Below are 25,587 nucleotides of genomic sequence, written 5' to 3'. Positions count from 1 at the left end.
GTTTTCCCAATTTTTCGGCTGACGGACTGACCTTCATTTCTTAAAGTAATGATGGCCACTCGTTTTTCTTTACTTAGCTGCTTTTTTCTTGCCATAATACAACTTCTCCTCAACGCAACGGAAATCCCACTTATTAAACCTGACAGGGCATACCTGTGAAGTGAAAACCATTTCAGGGGACTACCTCTTGAAGCTCATCAAGAGAATGCAAAAGGTTGCTACTTTGAAGAACCTAGAATATGACATATTTTCTGTTGTTTCACACTTGTTTGTTATGTATATAATTCCACATGTGTTAATTCATAGTTTTGATGCCTTCCGTGTGAATCTACAATTTTCATAGTCATGAAAGTAAAGAAAACTCTTTGAATAAGAAGGTGTGTCCAAACTTTTGGTCTGTACTGTATATATATATATATACAGTATATATATAAAAAAGTTGTAGTTTGTATCATATAAAATGGCTGAGCACTTGTATACAGCAGAGGAGGCATACGCATTTATCTGTTCTGATACAGAAAGTGCAAATTTCGTCATCGTCCGCTAACACTAGTGATGACGAGCCACAGCAAAGTCGAAGACTAAACTCTTTGCCTGGCACTAGCGCCATTGCCCCCGAATGGATGCCCACAGAGTCATTTACTCCGTCTGTTCCAGAATTTAATTCTGTCACAGGCATCCGTTAAGATGCTATTGGGTTTAGGGGGGTGGAGTTTTTTTAAATCTTATCAGAAGAACTGGTCAATTTGATGGTTGAGCAGACCAATTTATACGCTGCTCAATTCATCGCTAGTCACCCCACCTCATATTACGCCAAGAATGGCGCATGTTGTTGTGGCGGACATTTTAAAATTCTTCTAATATGGGTCTCATAAAAAAAACACTATAAGATCTTATTGGTCATCTGATATGTTGTATGATACCCCCATGTACAGGGAAGTAATGACAAGACAGCGATTTGAGACAATCCTGCGATTTCTTCATTTCGCCGACAACACACAGTGCCCCTCACGTGATGACCCCAGCCATGACAGGCTTTATAAAATTAGGCCCCTTATAAATTATTTAAATAAAACATTTAAAGAGGCCTACACCCCAGAATTTTTTTTTGCCGTGGATGAGTTAATTGTTCTTTTTAAAGGCAGGCTTCAATTTTGCCAATATTTGCCAAGAAAGAGGGCACAATTTGTGAGAGCGGATCTGGCTACATCTGTAAATTTAGAGTGTATGAAGGCAAAGATGCCCAGTTTTGCCCTCCTGAATGCCCCCCTTCCCTCAATGTGGCAGGTAAAATAGTGTAGGATCTTTTGCACCCTCCTTTAGTTAAGGGGTACCACTTGTACATCGACAATTATTACACCAGCATACCCCTTTTCAGGTGCCTTTCAGTCAGAAAGACAGTGGCATGTGGTACCATACACCACAATCAAAGAGGCCTTCCCAAGACTTTAGTCAACCAAAAATTGTGGTCAGGGGAAATAAAGGACCTTTGCAATGGGGACATCTTACTTGTAAAATATTGAGACAAAAAAAGATGTCCTCATACTGACATCTATACATCCAGACAGTAACAGCGCTGTTCCTGTGCGCGGCACAAATACCACCCTCTGTAAGCCTGTCTGCATACAGGATTACAATAAATATATGGGTGTGGTAGACCTTGCAGACCAAATGCTGCAGCCCTGTAGTGCAGTCAGAAAATCCTGCATTTTGTATAAGAAACTTGCAGCCCAAGTAGCCCTGTATAATTCTTTTGTCACGTTCCAAAAAGCAGGAAACCAAGGAACCAAGGAATCTTTGTTTTCAAGAACAAATCATTAAAAATGTAATATTTAAAGAGCAGCACCAGGATAGAAGTGGGATAGCATCATCTAGTCATGCCAGCAGAATTATCCCGGGGGGGGGGGGGCCCTACTGTGAAAAAAAGCAGAGCCCAAAAGAGATATATGGTCTGTTACAAGAATGGGATACGGCAGGATACCATATATCAATGTGACACCTGTCCAGATAAGCCTGGACTTTGCATTAAGCAGTGTTTCCGCATTTACCATACTTCCCTAGATTATTAATTTAATCAATTTTTTTTTTTTTTACTTCTTTTATGCACTTTTGGCCATTTTTTATTTATTATGCAATCCACAGTATTTTAACACTCCACATTTCATTATATTATTAGCCAATTATAATTTGGAAAATTAGACAAACTCCAAAATGTAAAAATAAATTCTCATTATACCCCTAGATGAATACTGTAAAATAATAAAATTCTCACTACACCCCGAGATGAATACTTTAGGGGTGTAGTTTCCAAAATGGGGTCACATTTTGGGGTACTTCAGGGTAACTTCAAATGCGACACAGAGTTGGAAAATTTCTCCAGTGAAATCTGCCCTCCAAAAACCATATCGTGCTCCATCTGTTCTAAGCTCTGCCCATACAGCAAGTCAACAACCACATATGGGGTGTTGCCCTATTCAAGAGAAATTGAGTAAAAAATGTTGTGGTGACTTTCTCCTGTTACCCCTTGTGACAATGAAAAACTTTGGCCTAAAGTGACATCTTCAGTAAAATATGTAATTTTTCATTTTTACAGCCAAGGGTTTCTAAATTATATGAAAAGCATATTGGGCCAAAGTACTCACTATACAAAAATTACTTTGGGGGTATAGTTTCCAAAATGGGGTCAATTTTGGGGGGTTTCCACTATGGAGTACCTCAGGGTACCTTCAAATGCGACACAGTGCCTGTAACTTATTCCAGTAAAATCTGTCCTCCAAAAGCCATATTGTGCTCTGCCTTACACCCATACAACAGTCAACAGCCACATATGGGGTGTTACCGTATTCAGGAGAAATAGGTAATACATTTTGTGGTGACTTTCTCCTGTTACCCCCTTGTGACAATGAAAAACTTGGACCTAAATTAATTAAAAAAAGTAATTTTTCCTTTTTACAGCCAAGGATTTCTAAATTATATGAAAACCATACTGGGCCAAAGTGCTCACTATACCCCTTGAAAAATTCCTTGGGGGTGTAGTTTCCAAAATGGGGTCCCTTTTTAGGGGTTTCCACTGTGGGGTACCTCAGGTACCTTCAAATGCGACACAGCGCCTGAAAATTATTCCAGTGAAATCTGCCCACCAAAAGCCATATTGTGTTCTGCTGTATGCCCATACAGCAGTCAACAATCACCTATGGGGTGTTGCCATATTCAGGAGATAATGGGTAACAAATATTGTGGTGACTTTCTCCTGTTACCCCTTGTGACAATGAAAAACTTTGGCCTAAAGTGAAATTTTTCAGTAAAATATGTAATTTTTCTTTTTTCCAGCCAAGGTTTTATTAATTATATGAAAAGCATACTGGGCCAAAGTGCTCACTATACCCCTTGAAAAATTCCTTGGCGGGTGTAGTTTCCAAAATGGGGTCACTTTTTGGGGGTGTCCACTGTTGGGTACCTCAGGGTACCTTCAATTGTGACACAGCACATGAAAATTATTCCAGGGAAATCTGCCCTCCAAAAGTCATATTGTGCTCCATCTGTTCTAAACTCTGCACTACGCCCATACAGCAGTCAACAGCCACATATGGGGTGTTACCGTATTCAGGAGAAAATGGGTAATACATTTTGTGGTGACTTTCTCCTGTTACCCATTGTGACAATAAAAAACTTGGGCTTAAATTGACATTTTTCAGTAAAATATGTAATATTTTTTTTTTTTTACAGCTGCTTGTCTGTGATCACCCCCCCTGCCGTGCTAAACACACGTTCGGACAATACATTGGCCACAGGGCAGGCCAGCACCTCCAAGGCGTAAAGGGCAAGCTCAGGTCATGTGCCCAATTTGGAAACCCAGAAGTTGAATGGGGCAGAACCATTAGTCAGTACGTGTAGGCATGTGCACACGTATTGTTCCACCATGTTGCTGAAATCCTGCCTCCTGATAAGACGTTCCATATCAGCTGGTGGTGCTGGTTGTTGTGGCGTGCTGATAAAGCTTTTCCAGATTTCGGCCATGCTAACCCTCCCTTCTGAGGAGCTGGCGGTGCCCCAGCTGCGTTGGCGACTTCATCCTCCTCCTCTGCCTTCGCCTTGTGCTTTCACTGACCCCCGCTGTTAGGTGGTAATGCCATTAGCAGCGCGTCTACCAGCGTGCGCTTGTACTCATACATCTTCCTATCACGCTCCAGTGACGGAATTAAGGATGGCATGTTGTCCTTGTAGCGGGGATCCAGCAGGGTGGCCACCCAGTAATCAGCACTGGTTAGAATGTGGGCAACTAGGCGGTGGTTGCGCAGGCACTGCAGCATATAGTCGCTCATGTGTGCTGGGCTGCCCAGAGGCAACGACAAGGTGTCCTCTGTGGGAGGTGTATCGTCTGTGTCCTCTGTATCCCCCCAGCCACGCTCCAGTGATGCCCATGAGCTGCTTTGGGTGCCACCCTGCTGTGAACACGGTTCCTCCTCTTTATCATCCTCCTCCTCCACATCCTCCAGAACTGTGCCCTGGCTGGATAGTTGTGTACCTGGCCTCTGTTGGTGCAGGAACCCACTCTCCAAGCCACTTGTGAATGACTGGCCTGATAACCATGGAAATGATCCCTCTTCCTCCTCCTCTTCCTCCTGTGCCACATCTTCTTCCAACATCACCCAAAGTGTTTTTTCAAGGAGACTTAGAAGTGGAATAGTACTGCTGAGGACGGCATCATCGGCACTGGCCATCTTGGTGGAGTACTCGAAACAATGCAACATTGCACACACGTCCCGCATGGAGGTCCACTCGTTGGTGGTGAAGTGGTGCTGTTCCGCAGAGCGACTTCCCCGTGCGTGCTGAAGCTGAAACTCCACTATCGCCTGCTGCTGCTCGCACAGTCTCTCCAGTATGTGAAAGGTGGAGTTCCACCTTGTGGGTACGCCGCATATGAGACGGTGAGCTGGAAGGCCGAAGTTACGCTGCAGCGCAGACAGGTGAGCAGCAGCAGGGTGAGAACGCCAAAAGCGTGCAGAGACGGCCCGCAATTTCTGCAGCAGCTCTGACATATCGGGGTAATTTTTAAGGAACCTCTGCACCACCAAATTCAGCACATGTGCCAGGCAAGGGATGTGCGTCAAACCGGCTAGGCCTAGAGCTGCTACGAGATTTTGCCCATTATCGCACACCACCAGGCCGGGCTTGAGGCTCACTGGCACCAACCACTCATCGGTCTGTTGTTCCATACCCAGAGCTCCTGCGCCGTGTGGGTTTTTTCCCCCCAAACAGATGAATTATTAAAAAAACTGCCTGCTGTCGTTTTCCACTGACTGTGCAGAAGTTGGTGGTGAAGGTGTTACGCCGACCGGATGAGGAGGTGGTAGAGGAGGAAGTGGAGTAGAAGGAGGAGGCAACAGGAGGCAAAGAGAAACGTCCTGCAATCCTCGGTGGTGGAAGGACATGCGCCAAACTGCTATCCGCCTCATCCAGTCACCACTGCATTTATCCAGTGTGCAGTTTGGGAGATATAAGGTCCTTGCCCGTGCTTACTGGTCCACGTATCGGTGGTTATGTGGACCTTGCCATAGATGGTGTTGCGCAGTGCATATCTAATTTTGTCCGCCACTTGGTTGTGCAGGGCAGGGATGGCTCGCCTGGAACAGTAGTGGCAGCTGGGAACCACGCACTTTGGGACAGCCACCGCCATAAGGTTTTTAAAAGTCTCCGTCTCCACCAGACGGAATGACAGCATTTTATAGGCCAGTGATTTTGAAATGCTGGCATTGAGGCCAGGGATCACGGGTGGGTAGGGGGGTACTTCCTCTTTCTCTCCAGTGTTTGGGAGATGGACAGCTAAACACTTCCATGGGACAGTGTGGAGATGCTTGATGGTAGGGACGGAGGTGGTGGTGTTGCTGCCACATCCTCTGTTTGCTGGGTGGCAGGTGCCACTGTCACTCCAGAGGGGAGGAAGAGGCCGAGACTGCAGCAGAAGAGGGAGCAGGAGGAGCCTGAGATGTGGTTTTTGAGGTGTTTACTCCACTGCAGCTTGTGCTATGTATTTAGATGCCTGGTCACGCAACGTAGTGCTCAGGTTTAGAACATTTATGCCTTGCTTAAGGCTCTGATTGCAAACCACTCGCGTCTTGTCGTCAGCACATTGTCTAAAGAACTGCCACGACAGGGAACTTCTTGGAGCTGGCTTTGGTGTGCTCAGTCCCTGGGTGTAGTGGGCAGTAAAAGGCGTACTGGCTAGGGGATGGCCACTCTGCTTTTGCACCCTGCTCTCTCTTTTGCTGTGCGACTGGCGCTGTGTGACCACCACCACCTCTTCCTCCGAACTGCACACGTTACTCGCATGACCTTGATTCCATGTGGGGTCTAGGTCCTCATCGTCCTCCACATCATCTTCCACCCACTGTTCACCCCTGTCCTCCTTGCCGGTCTGCACACTGCAGAAAGCCACAGCAGTTGACATCTGTGTTTCGTCATCATTATAGACGTGCTGCGGTGGTCCTCCCATGTCCACATCCTGAAACAGAAGTAGTTGGGCATCGGTGCACTCAATTTCTTCCACTTCTGGGGCAGGACTAGGTGGATGGCCCAAGGAAACCCTGCCAGCAGAGTCATCAAAAAGCATAAGAGACCGCTGCATGACTTCGGGCTCAGTCTGCTTGGCTGATTTGCAAGGGGGTGAGGTGAAAGACAGATGCCCATGGGCTGCAGGTGCCACCTCTGCGCTTTCAGCAGGGGACTGGGTGGGAAACAATGTGAAAAAGCTGGAGGCACTGTCAGCCACCCAATCTACTACCGCCTCTACTTGTTCTGGCCTCACCATTCATACACCGGTATTCGGACCTACAAAATAACGCTAACGTTTTTGTCGTCTATGTGCAACTGAGGAAGGTGTATCATTTGGGCTTGTAGCTGGCACAGATAGACCACATCCTCTCCCTGCAACAGGAGCTCCACCAACACCAGCAGCACCACGACCAGGACCACGTCCCTTATTTGATGCTCTCCTCCGAACTAACAGACGGATTAACTATATCAATTTTACTGTCACGTATGCAATGCAGGTGTACCTCACACAAAAATTGGGTATATTTCACCCACCGAACTAACAGACAAATTAACTATGTCAATTTCACTGTCACGTATGCAATGCAGGTGTACCTCACACACAAATTGGGTATATTTCACCCACCGAACTAACAGTTGATATAACTATATCAATTTCACAAAAAATGGGTATACAGTATGTCACCCACCGAACTAACAGACGGATTAACTGTATTTATTTCTCTGTCAGGTATGCAGTGCAGGTGTACCTCACAACAAGAATGGGAATATGTCACCACCAATTGATTGATCGAGCACCAAAGTGATCGGGTAGAAAACTTTGCGATGCTCGGGTGCTCTACAGAGCACCCGAGCACAATGGAAGTCAATGGGAGAAACCGAGCATTAAACCAGGCATCCCCTGCTCTGAAGAGGGGAGGGTGCCGGGTCCCACTGAGGTCTATGCAGAAGATAGCTGTACAGTGAGGGAATCCCCCATTGTGAGTCCGCGGCTTAGGAGTCCCTGCTCTGACTCCATATATAGCTATGTCCATATATGGAGTCAGTGCTTGGGGACACCCAGTGTATTTAAATCTAATTTAGTTCTATTTCTGAAAAGCTTCTGCCAGGATTTGAACTCACAACCTTCTACATTAGAGTCAAGGACTTTAACCACTCATCTATAAAGCTGAATGAGAAACTATGTCAGAAAAACCTCATAGCAGTTTGTTATGTAGTAAGTATTTCCTATACAGCAGAAGTATCATTTCATATTTCAGTGCAGGTTAACATGTAGCTGTACACTCACCTAAAGAATTATTAGGAACACCATACTAATACGGTGTTGGACCCCCTTTTGCCTTCAGAACTGCCTTAATTCTATGTGGCATTGATTCAACAAGGTGCTGATAGCATTCTTTCGAAATGTTGGGCCATATTGATAGGATAGCATCTTGCAGTTGATGGAGATTTGAGGGATGCACATTCAGGGCATGAAGCTCTCGTTCCACCACATCCCAAAGATACTCTATTGGGTTGAGATCTGGTGACTGTGGGGGCCATTTTAGTACAGTCAACTCATTGTCATGTTCAAGAAACCAATTTGAAATGATTCGAGCTTTGTGACATGGTGCATTATCCTGCTGGAAGTAGCCATCAGAGGATGGATACATGTTCTCATTCTGTTTACGCCAGATTCGGACTCTACCATTTGAATGTCTCAACAGAAATCGAGACTCATCAGACCAGGCAACATTTTTCCAGTCTTCAGCAGTCCAATTTTGGTGAGCTCGTGCAAATTGTAGCCTCTTTTTCCTATTTGTAGTGGAGATGAGTGGTACCCGGTTGGGTCTTCTGCTGTTGTAGCCCATCCGCCTCAAGGTTGTGCGTGTTGTGGCTTCACAAATGCTTTGCTGAATACCTCGGTTGTAATGAGTGGTTATTTCAGTCAACGTTGCTCTTCTATCAGCTTGAATCAGTCGGCCCATTCTCCTCTGACCTCTAGCATCCACAAGGCATTTTTGCCCACAGGACTGCCGCATACTGGATGTTTTTCCCTTTTCGCACCATTCTTTGTAAACCCTAGAAATGGTTGTGCGTGAAAATCCCAGTAACTGAGCAGATTGTGAAATACTCAGACCGGCCCGTCTGGCACCAACAACCATGCCACGCTCAAAATTGCTTAAATCACCTTTCTTTCCCATTCTGACATTCAGTTTGGAGTTCAGGAGATTGTCTTGACCAGGACCACACCCCTAAATGCATTGAAGCAACTGCCATGTGATTGGTTGACTAGATAGTTGCATTAATGAGAAATAGAACAGATGTTCCTAATAATTCTTTAGGTGAGTGTATAGCGTAGTTGTTAAAGTTCTTGGCTCTAATGTAGTAGGTTGTGAGTTCAAATCCCGGCAGAAACGTTTCAGAAATAGAGGCTAAATTAAATTTACTGTTCAATTTACATATCAAATACATTTAAACATAGTATTGTCATCGCATTCGTCCAAAATAACACCACCAATAGGCATTTATGCATGTTGATATATAAGATCAGTTGGGATTAGCATATCAGAATTAAGATATAAAGAACACAACATAAAGGAAACAGTAACTTCTATAAAGGAACTTCAAAGAAGAGACAAAAAAAGAAAAAGAAAAGGTAGAGAGGTACCATAGGCATTAGCAAGGAATATACAGTACAGACCAAAAGTTTGGACACACCTTCTCATTCAAAGAGTTTTCTTTATTTTCATGACTATGAAGGCATCAAAACTATGAATTAACACATGTGGAATTATATACATAACAAACAAGTGTGAAACAACTGAAAATATGTAATATTCTAGGTTCTTCGAAGTAGCCACCCTTTGCTTTGATTACTGCTTTGCACACTCTTGGCATTCTCTTGATGAGCTTCAAGAGGTAGTCCCCTGAAATGGTCTTCCAACAGTCTTGAAGGAGTTCCCAGAGATGCTTAGCACTTGTTGGCCCTTTTGCCTTCACTCTGCGGTCCAGCTCACCCCAAACCATCTCGATTGGGTTCAGGTCCGGTGACTGTGGAGGCCAGGTCATCTGGCACAACACCCCATCACTCTCCTTCATGGTCAAATAGCCCTTACTTTCAAAGTTTTCCCAATTTTTCGGCTGACTGACTGACCTTCATTTCTTAAAGTAATGATGGCCACTCGTTTTTCTTTACTTAGCTGCTTTTTTCTTGCCATAATACAAATTCTAACAGTCTAATCAGTAGGACTATCAGCTGTGTATCCACCTGACTTCTCCTCAATGCAACTGATGGTCCCAACCCCATTTATAAGGCAAGAAATCCCACTTATTAAACCTGACAGGGCACACTTGTGAAGTGAAAACCATTTCAGGGGACTACCTCTTGAAACTCATCAAGAGAATGCCAAGAGTGTGCAAAGCAGTAATCAAAGCAAAAGGTGGCTACTTTGAAGAACCTAGAATATGACATATTTTCAGTTGTTTCACACTTGTTTGTTATGTATATAATTCCACATGTGTTAATTCATAGTTTTGATGCCTTCAGTGTGAATCTACAATTTTCATAGTCATGAAAATAAAGAAAACTCTTTGAATGAGAAGGTGTGTCCAAACTTTTGGTCTGTACTGTATATCAAGCTTTACTTGAAGCTTATAAGTTTAAGCAGTATCTGTTTCTGTTTTCCGAGCTCTCCCACTACTTGATCGTGGCGTATGGGATGCCGTTTGATACAGACAGTCCCAAGATGCCCAATTTCATATTTTTTGAGTGTGAAATTCTTGGGAGCTATCATTCTTTTATATGATTTCGTTGTTTCCACTGCTCTCACTACTTCCTGATAAGTAGGGATAATAGAGCTTTTCCAATTTTTTGTCATTGCAAGCTTGGTTGCCAAGAACAAATGCATCACAATTGTCCTATAACCACGCGGTATCTTCGTAAGATCTATCAATATAAGGGCTAGGGCTAGATCCAGGGCTATCTTACGTCCAACCACACCTGATATACAGTAGCTTGGAAGACCAGGGACCACAAATCAGATATTTTGGGACATTAACACAAGATATGTAGGAGAGTCCCCCTCCCTCCACAACCTCTCCAGCAGACATGAGCTGTACCTGGAAACATATTGCTAAGTCTCATCGGGGTAAAGTACCACCTAAGCACTGTCTTCATGTAAGATTCAAAATGTGATGTACATTTCAGATGTGACATTGCAAATCTGATGGCGATGGACCATTGAGCTAGGGAAAAGGTCCTCCTCAGTTCAGCCTCCCATGATAAAAAGGGAGCCAATTTGGTGAAGGAATCCTTGCCCCCTAAGTACAAGTAAATCGGTTTTATCCCTGTCGGTATAGCATTTGTTAAGGACCATTGTCTGAGAAGCAACAAATTCCCTTTACTAATGAATGTAGGATTCTCTTTCAGAAAATGCCTGATTCTTAGGTATTTATAGAATTGATGTGGAATATTGTATAACTGCTGCAGTTTTGAGTATGACTTTAAGGAGGACTGGGTCAACAGGTCAGCCACTTTTCAAATACCTCTCTCCTTCCAGGACTTTAAAGATAAGTCTGGAATGAGGCACTGCAAAGAATCAATTGGGGTTAGTTGGGCCATAGGGGTTGGTGTCCCTTTCCCTCTTTCGTGATCGGACTTCCAAAGGGTTTTAGAAGTGGAAATGAAGTAAGGGGGTATAGAGATAGAAAAGCCTTTATGCAATGATGCCATGAGAAGTGCCTGTAAATTCTGCGATGGGACATCTATTTGCTCAATATGTACCCAATGCTTGGAGGTGTAGTAATCAAAGATATTAGGTAAGCTCAGTCCACTGTATCTCCTATATCTACTCATGATGCTTTTAGCTATATGAGGTCTACCTTTATACCAGATAAATAAATTTATCAGTCTCTTAACAGTGTTAAAAAAGGAAGCAGGAATCAGTATAAGGATGGTCCTAAACAGATACAACCGCTTAGGGAGTGCATGTTGTTGGAATGCTGCAATGCGGCCAAGCCAGGATATTTTAGTTTTGGCCATATTATCCAAATCCGTCTGCAGAACGGAAAGGAAAGGGGGGAAATTTGCACCATATAGCCTCTGGGGGGTAGATGTAACCCAGAACCCTAAATATTGCATTTCAGATTCTTGCCAGTCTAGTAGAAATTGCGCCTTTAAATACTCCAGTAACTTATGTAGAATCAGGAAGGGAAGGGCTTGGGATTTACTCTCGTTAATTTTATAATATGAGAGGGCTCCATATGAATGGATGATTCTCATCACTGATTTTAGGGATATTGTGGGATTTATTAAAGTGAGAATTATATAATCTGCATAGAGTGAAAGACGGTGTTGCCTGTCACCAATCTGTACTCCCTCAATGTTTGTTACCTGACGGATTGCTTGAGCTAAGGGCTCTAATTATAAGATAAATATGAGGGGTGACAGAGGGCATCCCTGTCTTGTGCCATTTGATAAAGTGAATGGGTTTAATAAGACTCTGTTGGCCAGTACACAGGCCGATGGCGTAGTATATAGAGCCTTCATTGCTGTTACCATTTGTTCCGGGAAGCCCATAGTGCGGAGCACCGAGAAAACAAATTCAATTCACCCGGTTAAATGCCTTCTCAGCTGTTGATTAGTGTTGAGTGAGCATGCTCGGCCGAATACCAGTTCGGCTTGAGCATCGCTATGCTCGGCACATGGCAGTACTCGGCCGAGTACCGCATGTGCTCGAGCGCAATGCTCGAGTCTCCTCCCCGCATGTTTTGCGGCTGATAAGCAGCCAATAAACGTGCAGCTAAGTACTGCCCTCGTTGTAATGCCAGTACTGGCATTACAGTGATTGGCTGGCCGGAACGCGTCATTGGGTGCAATATAGCACCCGATAAACTCGTGTTCAGCTAATTTGAAGTCAGGGAGAGCTGAGCATAGGAAGGGACAGATAGTGTAGGGAGTGTAATTGAATACAAAAAACGTTTTAGAGACCCAAGATTCCTTGTAAGAACTATTGTGTGTGACAGCAGCAATATATGTTTGTAGCACAACCTGCGCTAAATTGCTCAGTGTTAGGGAGAGCTGTGCATAGGAAGGGACAGACAGTGTAGGTAGTGTAATAGGAAGATTTTTATACAAAAAACTTTTTAGAGACCCAAAAGTCCTTTTAAGGACTATTGTGTGTGACAGCAGCAATATATATTTTTAGCGCATCCTGCACAAAATAACGTGTAATAGGCCGCTGCGAACAGTAAAATTATTTGCGCCACACCTCGTGTGTAAAGTGTGCGCATCCCTAAAATATCAGTGACATCCAGTGCACTTTTTCCGTAGATGGTGTCAGTTGTGGACAGTTAAATTATCTGCGCCACATCTCCTGTTTAAAGTGTGGGCATCCCTAAAATATGAGTGACATCCAGTGCAGTTTTTCCATAGACAGTGTCCCTTGCGGACAGTTAAATTATCCGCGCCACATCTCCTGTTTAAAGTGTGCGCATCCCTAAAATATCAGTGACATCCAGTACACTTTTTCCGTAGACTGTGTCCGCCGCGGACATACCTCTCACATCCAGGGCTTCCAGGTGACGTATCCTCCAATGTAGATCTTCTATGTCATCATCTTCTCCATTCAGTCCGGACACTTCTCTCAGCCACCTCATCTCTGCAGAGTGTGACACACAGACATCTTAATGTCCTCACTTTTCTATCATCATCACCCAAACTGGAGTCCCCACAAATACTATCCTGAAAAAATAATAGTGCCCCCAAAGTAATAATGCTCCTCATAGTCCCACCAATAGCAATTCCCTTCTAGAATGCCCTCATTAGTAATACTGCCCCCTACACTGCCCTACATTAAGTAATATGCCCCCCACACTGCCTCACATTAAGTAATTTGCCCCCCACACTGCCTCACATTATGTAATTTGCCCCCACACGTCCCCACGTTAAGTAATTTGCCCCCCATACTGCCCCACATTCTGTAATTTGCCCCCCACACTGCCTCACATTAATTTGCCCCCACTCTGCCCAACATTATGTTGTTTTCCCCCCACACTGCCCTCCATTGTGTAATTTGACCCCCACTAAGTAATTTTGCCCCCACACTAGTTAATTTTGTGTCGCTGATCCTGTACAGTCTGTACTTGCCGGCTGCGCGAGCATAAATTCAGTTAAGTTCAGTGTCTTCGGCGTGCAATCCCGTCCTGAGGCACGTGATCCTGCGAGACCCACCTCAGGAGGTCACGGGTCTCGCGGGATTGCGCACCAAAGTGACTGAACTCATGCCTGCGCAGCCGGCATGTACAGGATCAGATCAGCGTCACAAGTACAAGGGGACAGATGCTAGTGGTGTTGGGAACTTGAGTCCGGCGGGTGACACCCCATCAGACTGGTGTCAGCTGGTTCGGCCCGCACCCGCCGCACCCACCTCGCAACACCACTGGCGGCCGGACTCCAGAATGCCTCCCCCCAAAGCAAGAGTGCGCTCTACGTGGTGGCCTACTCTGCTTATAGGTGGCACCTGCCCTACGGAATCGAACACTGATTTCCCATTACCCATGGTCACCATGTTAGGCGCATAAACGAACATCGAAAGTTGATAAGGCAGACATCCAAATGGATCATGAATGTCACAGGGACGTGCTATCGGCAGAAGTTATCTAGAGTCAACATAGCGGCAGCAGGGCCTCGCCCATAATGTTTGCGATGGTCAGCTCACTTGCAGGCCCTCACATATCTGTGACATACAGTGTACTTTTTGCGTAGACGCTGCGAACAGTGACATTACCTGTGGTACCTCTAGTGAAAAAAGTTTCCTGATCCTAAATACCAGTGACATTTACTGTAATTTTTTATTCTCATACTCATTCTAATAACAGGGCCTCTTAAGAGTCCTGTATTGTTATTTATCGTCACTACCTCCCCGAGTCGGGAGTCTGCAATTTGCGCGCCTCCCGCTTGCCTTCCTTGGATGTGGAAGCCGTTTCTTAGGCTCCCTCTCCGGAATCGAACACTGATTCCCCGTTACCGGTGGTCACCATGTTAGGCGCATAAAAGAACATCGAAAGTTGATAGGGCAGACATCCAAATGGATCATCGACGTCTCAGGGACGGTCGATGAGGCAGAAGTTATCTAGAGGCAACAAAGCGGCAGCAGGCACTTGCCCATAATGTTTGCGATGGTCAGCTCACCTGCAGGCCCTCAACCATAATTTTTTCGATGGGCAGCTAGGCAGCAGGCACTCTCCCATAAGAGTCTGGTCAATACAATCCTCACAGCCGGGGGTCACGTAACTAATTAACACGGAGATGTCTCGTTGGTTATCGGAATTAACCAGACAAATCGCTCCACCAACTCAGAACGGCCATGCACCACCACCCACAGAATCGAAAAAGAGCTATCAATCTGTCAATCCTTTCCGTGTCCGGGCCGGGTGAGGTTTGCCGTGTTGAGTCAAATTAAGCTGCAGGCTCCACTCCTGGTGGTGCCGTTCCGTCAATTAGTTTAAGGCCTCATGCACACGACCGATGCTGTCTGCATCTGTTGCTCCGTTCCGTGGCCCCGCAAAAAAAATAGAACATGTCCTATTCTTGTCCGTTTTGTGGACAAAAATAGGCATTTCTACAATGGGCCGCCCGTTCTGTTCCGCAAATTGCAGAAGACACAGGGGCGGCTTCCGTTTTCAGCGGATCCGCGGTTTGCGGACCCCAAAATACTGAACGGTCGTGTGCATGAGGCCTAAGTTTCAGCTTTGCAACCATACTCCCCCCGAACCCAAAGACTTTTGTTTCTCGGAAGCTGCTCGGCGGGTCATGAGAATAACGTCATCTTCGAACCTCCGACTTTCATTGTTAATTAATGAAAACATTCTTGGCAAATACTTTCACTGTGGTTCGCCGATCTACGAATTTTTACCTCTAGCGGATGCCACCGGCCGTCCCTCTTAATCATAGCCCCAGTTCTGAAAATCACCAAAATTTTTGGCTGAACTTGCACTTTATATACAAGTAAATATACAGGAAAAAATGTTTCCTAACAATTTTTCATCTAAAATCGATTTTCATCGTTGGTTTTGTGCGTATTATTGTTAGTCTGTAAAAGTGGAATACTAATCGCACAACATCGTTCCCAGCAGCGAACTGGGAGTCCAAGATGCATCCAGACATCCTCCCCATGCTGTTCCCGAACCATTTCGGTGGTGTTTCCATCAATTTCTGACATTTTCCTATGAACCAGGCACCCTCCCCTCTTCAGAGCAGGGGGTGCCTGGTTTAGTGCTTGGGTTCTCCCATTGACTTCCATTATACTCGGGTGCTCGCCTGAGCCCCTGAGCACCCGAGCACTACGGTGCTCGATAAACACTGCTGTTGATTTAATCTAGTATGTTTAACACTCGTCTAGAGTAATCTGTCTGCCCTGAACAAATCCAACCTGGTCAGGGGTCACCAGTGATGGTATGATCTTGGCTAGTCTGTTCGCTAGTAGCTTTGCATAGATCTTAAGGTCAGTATTTAACATGGAGATAGGTCGGAAGTGGGACCGATGGTTCCTTCCCTGGTTTTGGCAAAGTTACTATGACCGCCTCCAACATTTCTCTGGGCATTTTGCCCTCCGCCACGGCACGAGACAGGGATGCATGAAGGTGAGGGGTCAATATCTTAGAGTACAATTTATAATAGGCGTTTGAGAGGCCAACCGGGCCAGGGCTTTTTTGATGAGGTAGTTGGCTAATTATACGGGAGATCTCTTCCGGGGTTATAGGGTTACATAGGGAATCTCGTTGTTGCTCATTTAGAGAGGGCAAAGATAGGGTCTGAAGAAAATCCTCAATCTCCTGAGATGATACCGGAGTAAAGTCCTGTTCATCAGCTAGGTTGTGTAGTTGAGAGTAGTAAGACATAAATCTATTATCTATGGATTTAGGTTCATAAATCTTCTGGGTCTTCGAGCAGTCCTAGAGCTAGGCGATGCGTGATTTCAGGTTCCTGGTTTTGATTATCTTTGCTAATAGGCTACAAGCCTTATTTGCCTGGGAGTAATACATAGCTTTAACTTTCTTCAGTGAAAGTTCATATGTAGCATACTTTCTCTAAGTTTCATTCTGAGAGCCCTGAGGTTTTCAGATAATACTGGTGATGGGGAGGATTTGTTTAAAGACTCAGTTGTGTTAATTTGTGATAGGAGTTCCAATGCTTTTCTCTGAGTTTTTTTTATCCCTATGCCCTATATTAATGAGTATACCCCGGATGAAAGCTTTGTGTGCCACCCACACACTACTGAGGGGCAGTGGCGTAGCGTGTGGGGGGGCATGGGGGCCGTTGCCCCGGGCGCCAGACTGCAGGGGGCGCTGGCGGAAAAAAATCTGTTAACTTTAGTTTTTGCTCTGCTCTGCCTCTGCTGCACTGCGCAGTGCCGCAGAGTGTAGAATGGTTTCAGTATAAGGAGCGCGCTCCCTGATAAATCACCAGTGTGCGCACGGCAGTACGGCACTTCACTGATAGGCTCCGCCGGACACTGCGGAGTCGGAACAAGAAGAAGAAGATGGCTACCGTAGTGCCCCTTCAGGACAGGCTCCACAGGCAGCAGGAATGAGCGACACTGACAGTGAGTGCCAGTCAGTGTGACCATGGGGGCAGGCAGTATATCAAGGGGTAATGCTGGTAGGCCTGGCCTGGTATATGGACAGAAGAGATGGGCAGATGGCATCCTCTGGGCAGTACTGTCTCTCTGCACCCTGACTGCCACCTGCTTGGCCTGGCTCTCATGGCACTTCACTGCCTGGTGCTTGGCTATCAGCACTAAGTGATAGTCAGTGTCACAGTGTGACTGAGTCAACAGTACTGCCCAGAGGATGCCTTCTGTCCATCTCTGCTGTCCATATACCAGGCCAGGCCTACCAGCATTACCCCTTGATATACCGCCTGCCCGCCTCGTCACCCCACCTAACACTCAGGGAGACAAGTGACTTAGACTGTTAGGTGTGGGGTGACCAGGTGGGCAGGCAGTATATGAAGGGGTAATACTGGTAGGCCTGGTATATGGACAGCAGAGATGGGCAGATGGCATCCTCTGGGCATTGTATCTTACATGGGACTATATGCTGGAGGAGCTGAAGGGAGAGGGATGTATTTTACATGGGACTGTATGCTGGAGGGGATAAATGCAAGGGAGTGATTTATCTTACACGGGACTGTATGCTGGAGGGGCTGAAGCAAGGGGAAGGTTGTATCTTACATGGGACTGTATGCTGGAGGGGATGAAGGCAGGGGGAGTGATGTATTTTACATGGGACTGTATGCTGGAGGGGCTGAAGGCAGGGGAAGTGATGTATATTACATGGGACTGTATGCTGGAGAGGGACTGAAGGCAGAGGGAGTGATGTATCTTACATGGGACTATATGCTGGAGGGGCTGAAGGCAGGGGAGTGATTTATCTTACACGGGAGTGTATGCTGGAGGGGCTGATGGAAGGGGAAGGTTGTATCTTACATGTGCAATGAGCAGGACACTGGGTCAGTGGGGATGCTATGCAGTGGGTCAATTTATATGTGTATAAGTTTGTGACGCCAGTTGCAGCTTGCGCAGGTACTGTAGCAGGGCCCTTTAAGATGTTATGAGCTCACGAACCAGGTGAGGAATGCCAGAGGGGGATAATGTCTCTGTATAGCAGATATGGTAGTGTCAATGGTGTCTCCTACCTGTGGTACGGCTGGACTCCTGTATCCCAGCTCACATGCAACAAATTGAGTGTTGTTAATAGGAGTAATTGAGGAATGATGGAAATCCACACAGATAATAGGGTCCAACTTGTCTTTACTTGCTGTTATGCAGCTTTGATCCATACAAGTTACAGCTTTAGTCTAGGGTCCCAGCAGGTTTTGGCAATATGTGGCAGGAATTTATATGTATTCTGCATCTGATCATACGCCTATTAGAATCTGGCAGGTATCTATCTTCTGCTCTGTCTTTAGTCTGCTGGATTTGGGTCTGACTAGCTGGTGAGGTAATTATCTTCTCTTTGTCTTAGGATCTTTACTTACAGGACTGCTCGCAGTGGTTGCTTCCTGGAGATCTGATAGTTCTGTGAAAGGCTGCTTTCTTTGTCCACAGCTGAGGTAAGGGATTCAGGCTGGGAAGGTTGATCTTGGGCCTCAGCCGAGGCTTGGATCCTTGGTTGGGGTCCCTGTTTCTGGGAGCTCCTACTAACACAGCCTACCCCAGCAGGGGGGTGGCTCACACACACTAGAACTTTCTTACCTCCCCCTGAAGTAGGATGTGGGAACATTCCACTCCTCCTCAGATAGGGGGAAGCTAGCCTGGAATGGTCTATTCCAGTCTAGGTCTATTAACTAACCATGGTCTGCTTACATATTGCTGCCACCTGCTGGTGTACATGGAAATTACAGCAAATATACAATACAACAGGCCTGGAAAATGCACATTATGGAGAGAGTGATGCAAACTTATACCAGATGACAATATGCATATCCTTAACATGTTGTAGCAGGGGGAAAAGAGTTTAGTGACATACTCTGGGATGTTACATACCCCTTTACTTTAAATGAAGCCGTCCTCGGCGTATGCTAGGATAAGAGGAATAAGCTCTGGGTACCCAATATAATACAGAGTGCTGCATGAATCACATAAAATGACATACAAAGACAAAACACATAACGGTTTCCTCGAAGTTCCTGCCTGCTAGAGTAAGGTGTCCAACACACAGTTTCCTTCTCTTGGTATAACCAGTGAACCTATAACTGCACAAAGCAAACATCACTGACTGACTTTGTATGTTCTGGCCCTAAAACATCAAAGAAAGCATGGGGGTGTCTTTACTCCGTAATCCCACCATTATGTAATGCAAAGCCCGCAAATAGAAGGGTGGCTTTATCCTGTATTCCCTTCCCTGCATCATAGCCTGAAGAAATTTGGCTTATAGCACGATCACTATGATGTCTATGAGGAAGCTAGAATATATGGCTCTAAGGCTTGAGGCGCCTTACCTTAGGCAAACGCTCAGAAGGGGAGGTATTTATTGTCTCCGTGTCTTCTGGCTAGTCACAGGAGGAGGGCAGTACGTTCCCATGGATCTCCTGGAAATGAGACACCTCCGGATGGGAACAATCCGGAACATAAAACAAGCGGGAAGGAGCAGCCTAGGGCTTCTAACGATTCCCGAAGCAGCAGGGGTACCTGTGAAATAAGTGGATCTGCCTGGACTTACCATTTGGTTCTACCCTAGGTACCTATGGGTATATATCACCGGGTGTAGGCCATTAGTATTCAATGTCCCTATGATGACAGTCCATATGAAGGGGGAAGAGAACAAGAGCTGTGAAAAGGCACACTTTAAGTAAATTGCGACATTTTGTTTAAGTGCAATGGTTAAGTGCAATCATTCGAAATAGTGCATAAATTCACATTGTGGCATCTAGAAGGGTAATACACAATGGGCAGGATACTTTAACGTTACATAACTGTAAACTGTTACAATAGTGCAAAATTATCATAATAGGACAATCACAAATAGCTTAGGTATCACGTTTGAGTCTTTTCTTTGGGTGCAAGCTTTTATGTTGCTGTAAAACATTTAATAAAAAATAGTGCAAATTTATTAAGTGCAAGGATAGGCTCAACAATGACTTGAGTCCTTATTCCTGGAAGTGCTTGAAGTTGCAGAATCCTCTGGAAACTGATAAAAGTTCTTTGCAATCCACAGGGCAAAAGAGTTAATTGTAATCCAAAGGGTTAAAATATTTAATAGCAGCAACAGGCTATCAAGTAACCTGAGAAAGGGGATAAAACGGTTAACTTGGAATTGAGGGGGTTAAGTGCTGATGGGGGGAGTCCTAACTAACATGACCATCTGGATGAGGACAAACAATGACAACCTGGAACAAAACGGTTAAAACACACAAAAATGCCAACAGGTCCTCACCCATCAGGTAGCAGTCCACGGAGTGGCTCCCAGAACAATGTCACTTGTTGGTTTTCTTTATGATGGGGACACCTTACAGCTAGGTGTCCAGCTCTTCGTCGCTACTAGAGCTGCTGAAGTGCATTAGAGGTTGCTCTAGCCTCTGCTGGTAGCTGAGGGTAGTGTTGGTGGTGGTGCGCCACTGCCCTCTACCGATTGTGGTAGGGATAGGCTGTACCGACAGCCTGGAGAACGCTGCAGTAGCTTGCTGCAAACCGTAATCCACAGCCGGTGCAGGAACTGGCAGAACTTGTGGCTGCAGGGGTGCAGGGAGAGCTGGAGCAGCTTGCTGGGGCTGCTTCCAAGGAACCACGTAGGGCGGCATAAAGCATGGCTGGACCTTGGGATTGAAGGTCAGGATGCTGTTGTTGATCTGTCCCACTCTCAAGGTTGGTGGTGGTGACTAGGGATGAGCGAACCCGAACTGTATAGTTCGGGTTCGTACCGAATTTTGGGGTGTCCGTGACACGGACCCGAACCCGAACATTTTCGTAAAAGTCCGGGTTCGGGTTCGGTGTTCGGCGCTTTCTTGGCGCTTTTTGAAAGGCTGCAAAGCAGCCAATCAACAAGAGTCATACTTCTTGCCCCAAGAGGCCATCACAGCCATGCCTACTATTGGCATGGCTGTGATTGGCCAGTGCAGCATGTGACCCAGCCTCTATTTAAGCTGGAGTCACGTAGCGCCGCACGTCACTCTGCTATGATCAGTATAGGGAGAGGTTGCAGCTGCGACGTTAGGGCGAGATTAGGCAGATTAACTCCTCCAAAAGACTTCATTCTGTGATCGATCTGCAGCTGTGGATCATTGAAGTGCTATTATTGACTTGCTCACTTTTTTGAGGCTGCCCAGAGCGTTTTTAGATCACTTTTTTTCTGGGGTGATCTGCGGCCATTTTGTGACTTGTGGTGCGCCAGCACAAGCTATCACCAAGTGTATTTAACCATCGATAGTGTGGTTATTTTGTGCTATATCCTACATCAGCTGCAGGCTGAGCCTGTGTCACCGAAGTGCATTTAACCATCAACAGTCTGGTTATTTTTTGGCCATATACTACATCTGGTGCAGGCTGAGCCTGTGTCACCCAAGTGCATTTAACCATCAACAGTGTGGGTATTTTTTGGCCATATATTACATCAGGGGCAAGTTGAGCCTGTCACCCAGTGCCTAAAAAATAGACCTGACATTTCTATTCAAAGTCAAGTTATTTGTAGTGACCGTAAAAGCACACTTTTTTTTTCTGCGTTGAAAAACCATTCCCAAATTTGCCATTCTCAAAATAACTAGTTTCTGGTATTTGAGGCCTACTTGAAATCTATCCCAAAAAGAATATCTTACATTGAAGGTACTGATAGTGTCATTCAGAAAAACCTAAGACACATGCTAGCGTGCTGATAGAAATCTGATTCTGTGATTAAACCTATACCTGTCACACAGCGCAAAAAAAAACAGGCCTCACATCTCTATTTAACCAAATCTGTACTGTTTTAGCTGGTCAAGTTATTTGTAGTGACCATAAAAGCACACTTTTTTTTCTGCGTTGAAAAACCATTCCCAAATTTGCCATTCTCAAAATAACTAGTTTCTGGTATTTGAGGCCTACTTGAAATCTATCCCAAAAAGAATATCTTACATTGAAGGTACTGATAGTGTCATTCAGAAAAACCTAAGACACATGCTAGCGTGCTGATAGAAATCTGATTCTGTGATTAAACCTATACCTGTCACACAGCGCAAAAAAAAACAGGCCTCACATCTCTATTTAACCAAATCTGTACTGTTTTAGCTGGTCAAGTTATTTGTAGTGACCGTAAAAGCACACTTTTTTTTCTGGGTTGAAAAACCATTCCCAAATTTGCCATTCTCAAAATAACTAGTTTCTGGTATTTGAGGCCTACTTAAAATCTATCCCAAAAAGAATATCTTACATTGAAGCTAGTGATAGTGTCATTCAGAAAAACCTAAGACACACGCTAGCGTGCTGATAGAAATCTGATTCTGTGATTAAACCTATACCTGTCACACAGCGCAAAAAAAAACAGGCCTCACATCTCTATTTAACCAAATCTGTACTGTTTTAGCTGGTCAAGTTATTTGTAGTGACCGTAAAAGCACACTTTTTTTTCTGGGTTGAAAAACCATTCCCAAATTTGCCATTCTCAAAATAACTAGTTTCTGGTATTTGAGGCCTACTTGAAATCTATCCCAAAAAGAATATCTTACATTGAATCTAGTGATAATGTCATTCAGAAAAACCTAAGACACACGCTAGCGTGCAGATAGAAGTCTGATTCTGTGATTAAACCTATACCTGTCACACAGCGCAAAAAAAAACAGGCCTCACATCTCTATTTAACTAAATCTGTACTGTTTTAGCTGGTCAAGTTATTTGTAGTGACCGTAAAAGCACACTTTTTTTTCTGGGTTGAAAAACCATTCCCAAATTTGCCATTCTCAAAATAACTAGTTTCTGGTATTTGAGGCCTACTTGAAATCTATCCCAAAAAGAATATCTTACATTGAAGCTAGTGATAGTGTCATTCAGAAAAACCTAAGACACACGCTAGCGTGCTGATAGAAATCTGATTCTGTGATTAAACCTATACCTGTCACACAGCGCAAAAAAAAAACAGGCCTCACATCTCTTTTTAACCAAATCTGTACTGTTTTAGCTGGTCAAGTTATTTGTAGTGACCGTAAAAGCACACTTTTTTTTCTGGGTTGAAAAACCATTCCCAAATTTGCCATTCTCAAAATAACTAGTTTCTGGTATTTGAGGCCTACTTGAAATCTATCCCAAAAAGAATATCTTACATTGAAGGTACTGATAGTGTCATTCAGAAAAACCTAAGACACACGCTAGCGTGCTGATAGAAATCTGATTCTGTGATTAAACCTATACCTGTCACACAGCGAAAAAAACACAGGCCTCACATCTCTATTTAACCAAATCTGTACTGTTTTAGCTGGTCAAGTTATTTGTAGTGACCGTAAAAGCACACTTTTTTTTCTGGGTTGAAAAACCATTCCCAAATTTGCCATTCTCAAAATAACTAGTTTCTGGTATTTGAGGCCTACTTGAAATCTATCCCAAAAAGAATATCTTACATTAAAGGTACTGATAGTGTCATTCAGAAAAACCTAAGACACACGCTAGCGTGCTGATAGAAATCTGATTGTGTGATTAAACCTATACCTGTCAAACAGCGCAAAAAAAAACAGGCCTCACATCTCTATTTAACCAAATCTGTACTGTTTTAGCTGGTCAAGTTATTTGTAGTGACCGTAAAAGCACACTTTTTTTTCTAGGTTGAAAAACCATTCCCAAATTTGCCATTCTCAAAATAACTAGTTTCTGGTATTTGAGGCCTACTTGAAATCTATCCCAAAAAGAATATCTTACATTGAAGCTAGTGATAGTGTCATTCAGAAAAACCTAAGACACACGCTAGCGTGCTGATAGAAATCTGATTCTGTGATTAAACCTATACCTGTCACACAGCGCAAAAAAAAAACAGGCCTCACATCTCTATTTAACCAAATCTGTACTGTTTTAGCTGGTCAAGTTATTTGTAGTGACCGTAAAAGCACACTTTTTTTTCTGGGTTGAAAAACCATTCCCAAATTTGCCATTCTCAAAATAACTAGTTTCTGGTATTTGAGGCCTACTTGAAATCTATCCCAAAAAGAATATCTTACATTGAAGCTAGTGATAGTGTCATTCAGAAAAACCTAAGACACACGCTAGCGTGCAGATAGAAGTCTGATTCTGTGATTAAACCTATACCTGTCACACAGCGCAAAAAAAAAACAGGCCTCACATCTCTATTTAACCAAATCTGTACTGTTTTAGCTGGTCAAGTTATTTGTAGTGACCGTAAAAGCACACTTTTTTTTTCTGCGTTGAAAAACCATTCCCAAATTTGCCATTCTCAAAATAACTAGTTTCTGGTATTTGAGGCCTACTTGAAATCTATCCCAAAAAGAATATCTTACATTGAAGGTACTGATAGTGTCATTCAGAAAAACCTAAGACACATGCTAGCGTGCTGATAGAAATCTGATTCTGTGATTAAACCTATACCTGTCACACAGCGCAAAAAAAAACAGGCCTCACATCTCTATTTAACCAAATCTGTACTGTTTTAGCTGGTCAAGTTATTTGTAGTGACCGTAAAAGCACACTTTTTTTTCTGGGTTGAAAAACCATTCCCAAATTTGCCATTCTCAAAATAACTAGTTTCTGGTATTTGAGGCCTACTTGAAATCTATCCCAAAAAGAATATCTTACATTGAAGCTAGTGATAGTGTCATTCAGAAAAACCTAAGACACACGCTAGCGTGCTGATAGAAATCTGATTCTGTGATTAAACCTATACCTGTCACACAGCGCAAAAAAAAAACAGGCCTCACATCTCTTTTTAACCAAATCTGTACTGTTTTAGCTGGTCAAGTTATTTGTAGTGACCGTAAAAGCACACTTTTTTTTCTGGGTTGAAAAACCATTCCCAAATTTGCCATTCTCAAAATAACTAGTTTCTGGTATTTGAGGCCTACTTGAAATCTATCCCAAAAAGAATATCTTACATTGAAGGTACTGATAGTGTCATTCAGAAAAACCTAAGACACACGCTAGCGTGCTGATAGAAATCTGATTCTGTGATTAAACCTATACCTGTCACACAGCGAAAAAAACACAGGCCTCACATCTCTATTTAACCAAATCTGTACTGTTTTAGCTGGTCAAGTTATTTGTAGTGACCGTAAAAGCACACTTTTTTTTCTGGGTTGAAAAACCATTCCCAAATTTGCCATTCTCAAAATAACTAGTTTCTGGTATTTGAGGCCTACTTGAAATCTATCCCAAAAAGAATATCTTACATTAAAGGTACTGATAGTGTCATTCAGAAAAACCTAAGACACACGCTAGCGTGCTGATAGAAATCTGATTCTGTGATTAAACCTATACCTGTCAAACAGCGCAAAAAAAAACAGGCCTCACATCTCTATTTAACCAAATCTGTACTGTTTTAGCTGGTCAAGTTATTTGTAGTGACCGTAAAAGCACACTTTTTTTT

Source organism: Bufo bufo, chromosome 5, assembly GCF_905171765.1.
Source record: "Bufo bufo chromosome 5, aBufBuf1.1, whole genome shotgun sequence".
NCBI classification, from domain to species: Eukaryota; Metazoa; Chordata; class Amphibia; order Anura; family Bufonidae; genus Bufo; species Bufo bufo.
This window is presented reverse-complemented; position numbering follows the sequence as displayed.